Consider the following 12,358-nt stretch of genomic DNA (forward strand, 5'->3'; position numbering starts at 1 on the left):
TTATCCGACTTAGAAGAGCCAGTACAAATGCGCTTTGAGAGGACCCCTGTATTTAAGTAGGAATACATCCCACAGAGGGGGCGCCTGTAATCTATTGAAAACCCGATGATGGGAAGCTCTGCCTCAATAACTTTGATGTGTCCAATTATGTGTCCCTGCCATAGACTGTAGAGCATAGGTGCATTGGGTCAACTTGAGACATAGTGGAACATCATTCAAGACTAGCCTAATGGAGTACCTCGATACCCAAAATCAAAACCTTGAGATCTCACATACCTTTTGTCCAATTTTATTTTAATGAGAAATGATGTAAAAATGTTTAAATATTTATTGGAATTTTTGGAGAATTTTTTTTATTTTTTTAAATCACCAAAAATGTGATTTTCAAAATTGTGCGGGCTTATGTGAGGACATCCATGTAGATGCCATATGGCACCCGAGTGGCCATAGGGTGGCCAGGTGGCACCATGGACCCCTCACGATGGGCCCCCCTTGTTTGGGAGAAGATTCTCATGCATGGGAGACCCTATGGCATTTGGTCACTAACCTTTCCTTTTTTTTATTTCAAACCTTATATTATATTGTTATGACTTAAATATGGATTTTAGTCACATGTTTAAATGTCACACATGTGACATGCTTGGCTTGTATAGAGACAAAGCAATTTTAAAATAAAATAATATTTTAAAATATTATTATCCATATGGGACATATGCCATGTGAATATTTCATATGGATGTGCCCCATTGGTGTGACCCATGTGAAGAGTGTAAGGTGCATGTGAAGGGTGTGGGCTGAGCTAATTCTATTGGTGGTCATAAGCCCTTTTTACCTTCCCAATATGATTGACACCTCTTACCAAAATGCCCTTACCCTTGAACATTCTCTACACTTATATATTTACTAAAATTCAAAGATCTTTATGTAAAGCCCTTTTGGATATGATTGGAATTAATAAATGTGGACAAGGACAATAAAGTAATGTGACTTTAATTTAGGGTTTATGAGATGATATGATGCTTAAATCTCATCCCTTCATCCTAGCGGTTGGATGGGGATGAGTGGCTAGGATAATTAGCCTCTCATGTGCCATTGATAAAGTGTATCAAGGGTCATGATCAATTCATAACTCATACACTTTATATAAATACACTTAAAGCCCAAATTCAAACCTTAAGAAAACACTTTTCATGAATCAAAGAGAGAAAAGAGATCAAAACTTGAGCTCCACGTTCAGCCCCTTTTGGTTCGTGTTCTTGATCACAAGATGATCTTTAATAGTGCTCCTTCCTTCTACAAAGTCAAGTCCATCATATGTCACCACAAAGGCATCATCTATTTGTGAGTTTCTCCTTCATTGCTTCACTTCTTCATGACCTAAGCATGCTGTAAATTCATATTTACAGAAGTTTAACTTCCTTTTATCATTGCTTTTTCTTGATCTTTAAGCTAGAGTTATAAGGTATGCCCCTTAGAGTTCAATACCTTGATTGCTTTATGAATCATGTCTAGTTTCTTATAGATCCTTTCCATCCAAATTTTCTTGAGTACATCCTTTATTAATCTTGAATATTAGAAAATTAATATCCATTTTAAAAGTTCATTTGTTGATTTAGAGTTCCTCTTTTTAGTTTTTACATTGAGAAAAACATTGGTGGACCAGTGGACCATATGGAGCAGTTTGTTCATAATTGGCTCGTTTTGAGTTTGATCTCTCTCATTCCTTTTGCAAACTGATCTCCATAAATTTAATCTCTCTCATTGGACTTTATTAGTTGTTTTAAAAGTGTTTTAAGCTTCCCATTTAAATTGATCACCTTGTGATTACAAAACCCCTCTTGCATTCATCCTTGGGACAATATTAAGTCCTCAAAAGGTCCGGTTGTGACCCGGGCATGAGGGTTCGAATCCATTGGCTTTCCCACTAAATATTGGCACTCAACTCACTGTTATAAGTCTAGAAAAGTTCTGTAATTTTTGTTTCAAGTATTTATATTATGCCATTTGATTCAATATTTCTTGTAAAAATGTCATGCTATGTGACAGTTTTGATTTGTAGGCAAAGATATGTATTGTGCCCCATAAGGGGACTGTCATAGAGTCATTTTTAAGTGGTATTCATGTCTTAAAGTGTTCTTACGTCTGATTTGAGTGGCTGTAATTGTTTATATACTTGTTTTAAGCAAGACCGCTTATTAAAAATTTCGAGTTGTATCGTCATTTTGGTTTTGCTCAAAGAACACCCTGAACTCTATATCACATCAAATGGTAAGTCCACCTTTTCTTGGTCTAGCAAGAGCCAAAGTGTGTTGCTAGGAACACACATGAAGCACAGTACATTGCAAGTACTTACACCGTCTGAAGAAAGCTCCTCATAGATGACTTGAAAATGCAAATAATCGACAGGCCGATTCAAATATTTTGTGGTAATCAATCTGCAATTAAAGTAATACAATGTAGAGGTACAATACTACTACATTCAAGATGTAGTTGAGAAAAATGAAGTAATTTAAATCCTTAGTTTAACTCTAATAATTCAATAAAGAGGAAATTTATTGAATTCGCGATCACAAAAGTGATCTATTCATTGGTGCATGTCTGGTCTATTTACCTTAAGACTGATGGTAGATGTTTTCTCTCAGGTCACAATAGCAGGCAATCTCAATGCTCCAAATAGAATAGAGGAATTCTGGATAGAGATGGAGTATGCGAGCCTTGTTACATATGAAGGGACTACATTTAAATATGCAAAAAGAATTGTAACCCATTTGGCCTAGCTTTTAGATTTGATCAACAGTATGAGTTGATGGAAGTAAGTAACCAAGGAGTCTCACAATCACATGTTTCAGCACCAATAAATAGTCAAGATCAGGTTGGCGAAACTACTCATATGGAGGATGTGGCATATATGTTTGTTAGAGCGAACAAACATGGAATCCAAAATGTGGTTCAGATCATTGGCCAATAATATAACCTTGATTATTTTTTGATAAATAATACAAGAATTGATCATCCTAAGTTCATAAGCAACTAGCTTTGTTTTCCTTTCCCTTATATTTTTAAATAGGTAACACTGCATAAAAGGAACAATGAAAGCAACAATGAATAACATTTTACTAAAAAGGATATATATCAAAGGGAAGGTATATGTAAAGATATCTGACACGATACAAACAAACAGAAACACAATTCCCACGGGGGAGAAGAAAGGGAGAGGAAGATGGGGAGAGAGGGAGGATGAGAGAGTATGACAGGATATAAAGTCAGTGAATGTGCTGATGTCCTTCACAATAAAGGCAACAATCCCAGAACCCTCCTTGTCTAATTTATCTGCCACATCATTTGCCTACTACAAATATAACATTATTTACAACCGATTGACTTGCTCCAAAAGAACATGTTCCTTGGTGGAATAGTGCAATCAAAGGTTTGGCAGGCATCTCTATGATGAGATGACTCCAACATGCCCAGCTCGGTATCAAAGTGTGAAATATGGACACTTTTGGTCCATTGAACAAGAAGGAAGATAAGGAGATTGTGAGCCTCATAGGAAGAATATTCTATCTCCAAGATAGACAAAAGGCAAAGAATCGAGCTAATAAAACTTCAATGTCATAATGTTCTTCTAGAGGGATCTCTAATCTAATGGCTCAAAAAGTGTGCTAAGAAGAAAGGTTCTTCTAATGGTAGAAGGTATGGTGATCTCAATCGGATGTTCTGTGCCCAGAATACTCTATTTTAGGGTTGTATTAGGACTCCACTTTGTCCTTTTTTGTATTATTTAAGTGATCTCCTATAGTTAATAGGTTATTTTTATAAATTTTTAATAGCATTTAGGTTTGGTATCTCTGTCTTCAGGGGTCTTTATTTTTAGTTGTTTCAAGATAGGGAAACCACTATATATGCATCATACACGCCAGTGGCTAAATGCAATTAAGAGTTGAAAATAAAATTTGGCTTTCACGCTTGATGGTGCAGACTCTATTGTGGGGTTGTTTATGCCTCACTCTTTCAAGGTGTTCATGCCATGAGCACCTAGGCATGTTGGTGTTTATAATGAGATACTTAAGTCGCCCTATGTCATGTATCCTTTTCATTCAATCCATGATTTAGGGCCCCATCTTTCTTGACATACCACAGTCTTCATCCCTTTACCCCATTATCATCATCTACCAACCTTGGCCTCACCTTTTTCCATGTCCGTTACCGACTCTGCTACATACTTGACATCTTCAATCAAGCGTTCGTTTACAATGTACTTAGTTTTTGTATGGGGGCTAAGAAATATATTTTAAAGGTGTTCATTGAAATGTATCTAGTCTTTGTATAAGACTAGAACTACACCAGTTACCCAAAAAAAAGACTAAAAGTACACCCAACAATGACAAAAAGATCCATTAGAATGCAATGTTTTGATCGCTGGTTGTGGAAATCAAGGGCGTGGAAGATTCCTTCTCTCTCTCTCTCTCTCTCTCTCTCTCTCTCAATGAAAGAAAAAAATCTGATTCCTCAAAATGCCATGGTCCTAGGGTATTCTAAAAATGGGCTTCTAAATCAAACTGTGATAAATCAGGAAGGCATTGAAACCCGAGATAGCTACCATTCCCTAGCAACTTGTCAAATGGGCCTTCCAAAACACCATGCAAACAATAAGTAAATCATGTTGGGTCTTTATATGGAAGGTATGTTTCTTTGTTACATAAAGCCAAGCTCTTAGACCATCTGAAATACAGAGCATGAATCATATTTCAAGGACCAAATAAGTTAACAAGGAATATAAAGGTAATCATATTGCCGCAACATTAGCTTTGGAAAAAAATTAAGAAAATAAACTAATATTTTATGAGAAAAATTCATATACATCATCAGACAATTCAAAAGATATATTTGTTTAGCCATTGTTCCACAATAATGGACTTACTCATAAAGTTGGAAAACAACTAACCCCTCTTTAGATAGCATTCAACTTTTATGAAGGACACATTAGCTAAGAAGGGGTATTCACATATCAACCTTCAAATACTCAAACAAGCTATCTCCTTGCAACATTAACTAGAAAGAGTTTGTGACATAGGTCTAGTGAAAACTTGTGCCCTCAAAATCAAGAAAGAGTTGGCTGTTCGTTTAATTATTGAGATGATTAGACTTGCAAGAACTATGGAAACTTTGGAACATGTGCATACAAAGGATCCATAAGAAAAGCCAGTAATTTAGGGCCAGTTTGGATGTACCCAAATTGCAATACTTTCAAAAAGAAAAAAGGATTGAAATAGCAACTGGGAACCGTTTGGATAACCCCATTAGATTTTATTCCCCAACAAAACAAATTATGACGCTAAGCCAAATTTTCCCAAAAACGTGAACGAAAAAAATTTGAGTTATAGTCAAATTTTTTTCACTCAAATTTTTTTTCGCTTTCCTCTTAGCGCATTTCCCCCAAACCTTCCCTCTCTGAGTCTCACTTACCAATGCCTCTCTCCCACTCTCGAGCAAAACTCACAGCTCTTTCCTTCTCTCATCTTCAAGTATGCAGATTTTTCTCACTTCCCGCCTTTCGACCAAACCTTCCCGCTTTGAGTCACACTTACAAAAGCCTCTCTCCCACTCTCAAGCAGGTCTCACAGCTCTTTCCTTCTCTCATCTTCAACTATACAAATCCCATCTCCCAGTACTAGTTCAACTTTTCTCTCTCTAAAAAATGAACATTTCCATCTTTCTCTCTCTAGAAAGCCGAACCCCTAATTTCACAGAGCTCTCCCTAGCATTTTGACGGGGTTGCCGGAGAGCGGTTGTAGTCCTAGATTCCCTTCTCTTACTCTCTTTAGAAATATACTCCTAGATTCCCTTCTCTTACTCTCTTGAAATTCAGGGTTTTGCTCGATATCTCTAAGAACAGTGATTATTCAGGTCTGAGAGTGAAGTTTTTCTCTATAACATAGAGTTTCTCTATCTAAATTTAATGCAGTGGTTTTCTGAGTATGCAGAGGGAGATGTTTTACAACCTCAAAACATTTGCAGAGAAAGGTTTGTAAATGACGTCTCACCTCTTTTGCCTATCCATCAAGTTACTCTCTCAATAATAATATTGAACTTCTCCCTACTCCTGCTTTCTGGGCTCTTCTTCTTCTCTCTGTCTTGTACAATTATAGGAATAAACTGCAGATCTAGAGAGAGAGAGGAATCAATATATACAAAAACTATAGTATAAAATCCAAACAAAAATACAATAAAAATTACACAACGTAACCACAATAGTAGACTAATAAAAATAATGCTTGAAGGGCTTCTCCCAACTTTTTTTCAGTTTTTGAAATTCGTTTCCAAATATGATATTTATTCGAAGCTATGTTAAAATATATTTGGAAGGTTTTATAGCACAATAAAAGAAAAGGTTGATCATAATTAAAACATGTAATTCTGAAGTCTTACATGTTGAAACCATGCAATCTCAAGCATATTATTTCACAGTTTTATAATGCTTAAGGCATGTGATTCCTGTCCAGAGTCTAAGGCATACAAACTGCATGTTATTTAAGGTTGGTCAAAACTTTTTTATGTAATGAGAAAAACAAAGAAAAAATATAAATTTAGAATTTATTGCAACGCATCCAAACAGACATATCTGGCAAATGAAAGTTTCTTCTCATATTTTAATAGACATCCAAACAGTCTACCAACATAATAAAATAAAACGATAATGTTTCTCAATTGAGGAGGGAAACAATTGCATTTTTTTTTCAATGTGATTATTTTTTTCTTTGACATCCAAATTGGGCCTTAACAATATAATTTAATATATTTATATCAATTATGGCACTTATCTGCAACGAAACACATAAGATATGTCAACCAAAGATTACGGAAATGCACATGTTGGAACCTCCAAACACGAGTTCATTCCAATGCAAAACCCCAACCAATAGAGCACCACTGAGTGAATTTGATGCAAAACACCAACATCTGCCATGCGCTTTACAAGGCCAATATGAGTTGGTGAAATTCTCATACTAGTAAAGAAATATTCTCATATTAGTAACGAAATATTCTTATACTAATAATACTAATAATGGAATTATACAAAGTATCACTAATAGGAAGAAGTTGACACTTTTCTTTCTAAAACAGTGATGCATAATCAATCTACGAAACATTCCACTCCACAACTATGTTTCATGCATTTTTTTTGCTTGGGTGTCATACCCAAGTTAGACACGTATTGACCCACTACGGATTCTTCTAGCTTCGACTCGTTCCCTAAACATTATTACATAATTTTAGAGACTTGCTCTTCTTTTTTGATTTGAGTAGAGGTATGCGAACTTTGAAAGTGTCCATGGAATTTTAAAATAAGTTATGGACTCAGCCAATTAAGTTTTGTTGACTATTTCAAGCTACTTATCATTAGATAAGATAGTAAACATTGTCAAAATTTGTTCTCTTCATAATATCCTCTTCCTCATGGCATGACGAATCCGACAGTCCATACCCATGTCGGATTCTGACATGCACCCATAGTCATAAACCATTGATCCAAAACAAAGCATTCAAATCAAGTGCTAAATCAAAAGCATGAAGTAATTATTTATTTTAGGAATCCAGAAATGTGAAGTTACACGGCTAAAAATAAAGCTACCCCTAAATGACTGAATTCTTTGTTCAAACATAAGACATTGCCCAGGGCAGTTCATCGGCTATAGTGCAAGTTCTTGTTTTTCAACCCAAACAAAATAGATGATGAAGATCAAGATCAGAATAGGAAACCAAGAAAGTTTAACCTAAGGAGCAATTTTAATGCAAAAGCAAAATTTTAATGGATAAAAACATCCTTAGAGACAACCAGGAACAGCGCCAACAAAATGCATTCCTAGCAGACAAATCATATTGTGATAATGTGAAGCACAATCACGTATATAACATATTCCTTGTTTTTCAACCTACACAAAATACATAATGAAGATCAAGATCAGAATAAGAAACCAAGAAAATGTAACATAAGGAGCAATTTTAATGCAAAAGCAAAAACAATTTATGGATAAAACATTCTTAAAGGCAACCAGGAAAAGTGCCCACAAACTGCATTCCTAGCAGATAAATCATATTGTGATAATGTGAAGCACAATCATGTATAAAACATTAAATTGGGTTGAATATAATAAACATAAACTATTTTGGTATATAATAGGGCAGCTGCTATCCACTCTCAAGGAAAACAGTGAGGTGAACAGTAGTTTCAAAGATGGAATTTCGCAACGTAACTATATTGTATACTGTTCACAAGACGTAACTGTTTTGTTGTGTTTTGTAATGGTAAAAACATTTAACCAGGTGCCAAGGGCATACAATGGAAGATGAGATGAAGGGTGACAAAGCTACTGGTAAAGAAAATCTCCGCAAGAGAAATGATTCCCAATGCAGCAAATTGAAAAGCGACCTTCAAATTTCGAACCGAGTACGAGATAAGAAGATAAAGATCAGAAGATATAAAACAACATGAATATTAAAGCGGATAAATATGAATAAGGGATTGCCACCAGAAGAAGGGACAGGTGAAGTTCAAATTCAACTTTCAACCGGGAATGAAGTGAATAAGATGGCACAGTGTTTCAAAAAGCAGACTGCCCTGTGCCCAGGACAGCTACCTACGCGGTCAAAGGGGCCTGGCACATCGCCCAGGCCTAAAAGCTAGAAAAAGGCGAAAATCCCTGGGCACCCCCACCTAGGAGGCCGCCCAAGGACTGCGCCCCACCCAGAGGCGGAAAACACTTTCGGTAGGGCCATTTTTTGTCTGTCTTTTTTATACAAAAGGGCCAAATTTGTTGTTTTTAGGTTTATTTGCAACCTAAAACATATTAGAGACCATTTTAGAGAGAGAAAAACCCAAAAACCTAATTTTTTGTGATTTCTATAGGTTGAAGGGTTTCTCAAAGTTATGAGAAATTGACCAAAACATCACCCATTGATATTAGATTTAATTTTTGACGCTTTATAAATCTATTGGATGGTTTTTTAGAATATTTTGTGTCCTTAGAAGCATCTTTGAGGTGGAAGTTTGGAGATTGAGTAATCAAATTAAGTGATTTTTTTTTATTGCAAGTATAATAAGTTAAGATATTTTCTACGAGATCTAATGGGAGTGGTGATCCCGATTGGAATATAGCTACAAGCTAGATCCTAATGATAAAAATTGCATAAGATTCAAGTTTCGTGAAAAGGATACAAAAAGGAGGACATAAACCGATTTTAGAAACATCTTGTCGGTATCAGGAGGGATGTTGCCCCATGTAAAAAACTTCTGATGTTGTTAAAGAGGAAATAACTAATTTTTTTAGTATGGTAACAATGAAAAAAGATATTAAATTTGCCTCCATAGCAGAGATTAAGTCTGGGGTTCGGGTTAGTTATGATGGTGATGATAGTGATGAGGATGGAGAGGGATGTCAAGATGTAGAACAATCCATTATTAAGGGGAAAGAAAGGGAGTTGTATTTGCTTCTGGTTTTAGGAGTAAGAAGCCTCAAATTATAGGCCATATAGATAGTTTTTTGCCCCGGCCTGACCCTGAGGTTGCAGGAAAGAAAACAAATAAGAAAACCACCATTGAAAATAGAATGAAGAAGGAATAGAACGATAGAGCTGCTTTTTATAATGCTACATGGGGCGAGCATTCCTTTCAATACCACTTGTCTAAGCCTCTTCTGACCCTGAGGTTGCAGGAGAGAAAACAAACAAGAAAACCACCATTGAAAATAGAATGAAGAAGGAATAAAGAGATAGAGCTACTTTTTACAATGCTACATGGTTTTATGAGGCGAGCATTCCTTTCAATACCGCTTGTCAAAGCTTCTATCCCTTGGTAGAAGCAATTGGCTAATTTGGGCCTGAGATGAAACCCCCAACCCCATATGAGCTTTCAGAGCCTGTGAGTGTCACGAACGATGTTGTTGAAGTTAAGAAGAATGTATGGGCTCAATATGGAGTTTCTATTATGACTGACGCTTCGAGTGATAGGAAGAAGTCAGATGAATTTGCTTGTGAATTGTCCTTTAGGGACTGTTATTTTTTTAAGTCTATTGATTTATTTGATTATAACTATGATGCCCACTACACAGTGTTAAAAAAAGCGGACCACCCAGCACCTAGGCGCGCCTAGCATTGGGTGGCCGCCTAGGGCCTGCACCCCGACAAGGGGCAGAATTTTTTTTTTTTTTCGTTGTATTGATTTTTTTGAAACATGAAGGGTTTTAAGGATGAGTTTTAGGTTCATTTAAAACCCATTTTAGAAAGAGAAAGAAACCTCAAGAAAACTACCCATAAAAAACCCATTTTAGAGAGAGAAAACTCAAAAAAACTAAGTTTCGTGACTTTCATTGGATCGAAGTGTTTCTCAGAGTTGCAGAAAACGGATCCAAACATCACTCAGGTAGATTTGATTTAGTTTTGGAGTTTTAAAATCCATTAGCGGGTGTTTTTTTTATTATTTTAGCACCAGAAAAAATCTCATATGTGGGAGTTTGAAGTTCGAGCAATCAAAGTGTAAAAATTTATTTTTTAGATTGCTAGTTTAATTTTGAAATGTCTTCTTTAGGATATAGTCAAAGTGGAGAGATCCGGGTTGGAAATATGGATATAACCTGAATCCAAAATACAAAAATTGCATTAACAACAATTTTTTGTGAAAACGATACGAAAGGGGGCATAAACCGATTTATAAAACATCTTGCCGATATTAAGGGGGATGTTGCCCCTTGTAAAGGGGTTCCAGAACCTATCAAAGAGGAGAAGTGAGTTCTGTAAAACAAAAACATGAACCAAATGCTTGTCATTTGAATAGGTCCATTTCAGCTACTTCTAGAAGAAGTGATCTGGGTTGGAAGTATGGTTATAACCCAAAACAAAACGATAAAAATTGTATAAGGTATAAGTTTTGCGAAAAGGATACCAATAGGGGTATTAACCGATTCAAGAAACATCCTGCCGGTATTAAAGGGCATGTTGCTTCTTGTAAAAGGTTTCTGAAGCTATTCAGGATGAGATTAGACAACTTCTGAATTTAAAAGAAACAAAAAATGATGAAAATGAGCTTTTTTCTGTGGAAATATATTCTCCAGGTTCTTCTAGAAGTGGTGATCTAGGCTGGAATTATAACCCGAATCCGAATGCCAAAAATCGTATTAAATGTAATTATTGTGGAAAAGATACTAATAGGGGCATTTACAGGTTTAAAAAACACCTTGCCGGTATTAAGGGGGATGTTGCTCCATGTTAAAATGTTCTGAAGGCTATCAGGGAGGAAATTATACAATATTTGAGTTCAGAGAAGCACAAAAAGATAGAAAAGTATAGAGCCGCCAAGACTCCTAGGGCCTCATCAGCATATATAGTAAGAGGGAGGTCGAAGAAGAGGAGGAGGAAGAGGAAGATTCAAAAGAAGAGGAGGAGGAAGACGATGAGCGTTATATTGAAGAGGGATGACTCTGATGATGATGGCCTCGATTCTAATGCATATGATGAAGCTTACCCTATTCTTTCTAATGATGATGATGATGATGACTGAAGAGTGAAGATTGTTGGTGTTGATTGTTGACTATTGACTGTTGTATTGACTGTTGAGTGTTGACTATTGTGTCCGAGACTGTATATATTTTAAATTTTTGTATATTTTCTTTTTCTTATTTTTAGTTTCTACTTTCTAGTTTCTAGTTCTACTATCTAACTTTTTTGTGTACAGTCTACAGTGTATCAAACTATTAGTGTATGCTTGTATGGTTTTACTGTTTTATCATTGTATGAAAATATAGATTATCAAAATTCTCTTCTCGACTTCTATCTCTTTTTTAACTTGGATTATGTTCTTATGGATTATCAAAATACTTATGGATTAATCATTATCAGTCATCACTCGTCAGTTTTTTTTTTTTTCAACTAGGCACCTTGCTTAAGCGTTGGGTGCCACCTAGCGCTTTTTAAAACAATGCCATTACATATTCCAAGTTATAGAGAAGAGAATCAAGTAGGTTGGGGGAGCATCTTGTTGTACAAGTTGTCATAGACAATATTGCTCCTAATGTTGCTCTACTGTATAGTTTATCTTAGAATCTTTTGGACACACAACACATTGTATAGACCTCATGCTTGAGGCTCTTAGTGATTTAACCGAGATATTAGGTGTAGTGAAGAAGGCAAATTCAATTACAATTCATTTAAAGCCACCATCTCACCCTCAGCATGATGCGTAGATTTACAAAGAAGAAAGTGATTGTGAGGTCTAGGGTCACGAGATTTGTGACCTGGTGTACTTATGCCTATACAGCATACATTCAAGAAGAGTGCAGTTGAGGCAGACGTTTACCTCGAATGA

General features: G+C 35.9%; 1 protein-coding gene across 26 annotated transcripts in view; it reads right to left on the reverse strand.

Annotated features, from left to right (window-relative positions):
* LOC110006677 (putative ribonuclease H protein At1g65750) overlaps window positions 1–12,358 on the reverse strand; it is a 51,461-nt gene that overhangs the window by 26,992 nt on the left and 12,111 nt on the right. For 3 of the 26 annotated variants that reach the window (XR_002279826.2, XR_016039713.1, XR_002279828.2), the window contains one exon: window positions 6,045–6,164. The exons of 21 other annotated variants lie outside the window; for them this stretch is intronic. The gene's annotated coding sequence lies outside the window, so the exon portion shown is untranslated. Of the gene's footprint in view, window positions 1–6,044; window positions 6,165–7,837; window positions 7,935–12,358 lie in introns of all 26 variants that reach the window. 2 more of the 26 variants (XR_016039712.1, XR_002279827.2) reach the window with 2 other exon arrangements.

The sequence above is a fragment of the Amborella trichopoda genome, chromosome 8, assembly GCF_054954075.1.
Source record: "Amborella trichopoda isolate Santa Cruz 75 chromosome 8, AtrichopodaSantaCruz75HAP2 v2.0, whole genome shotgun sequence".
Classification (NCBI taxonomy): Eukaryota; Viridiplantae; Streptophyta; class Magnoliopsida; order Amborellales; family Amborellaceae; genus Amborella; species Amborella trichopoda.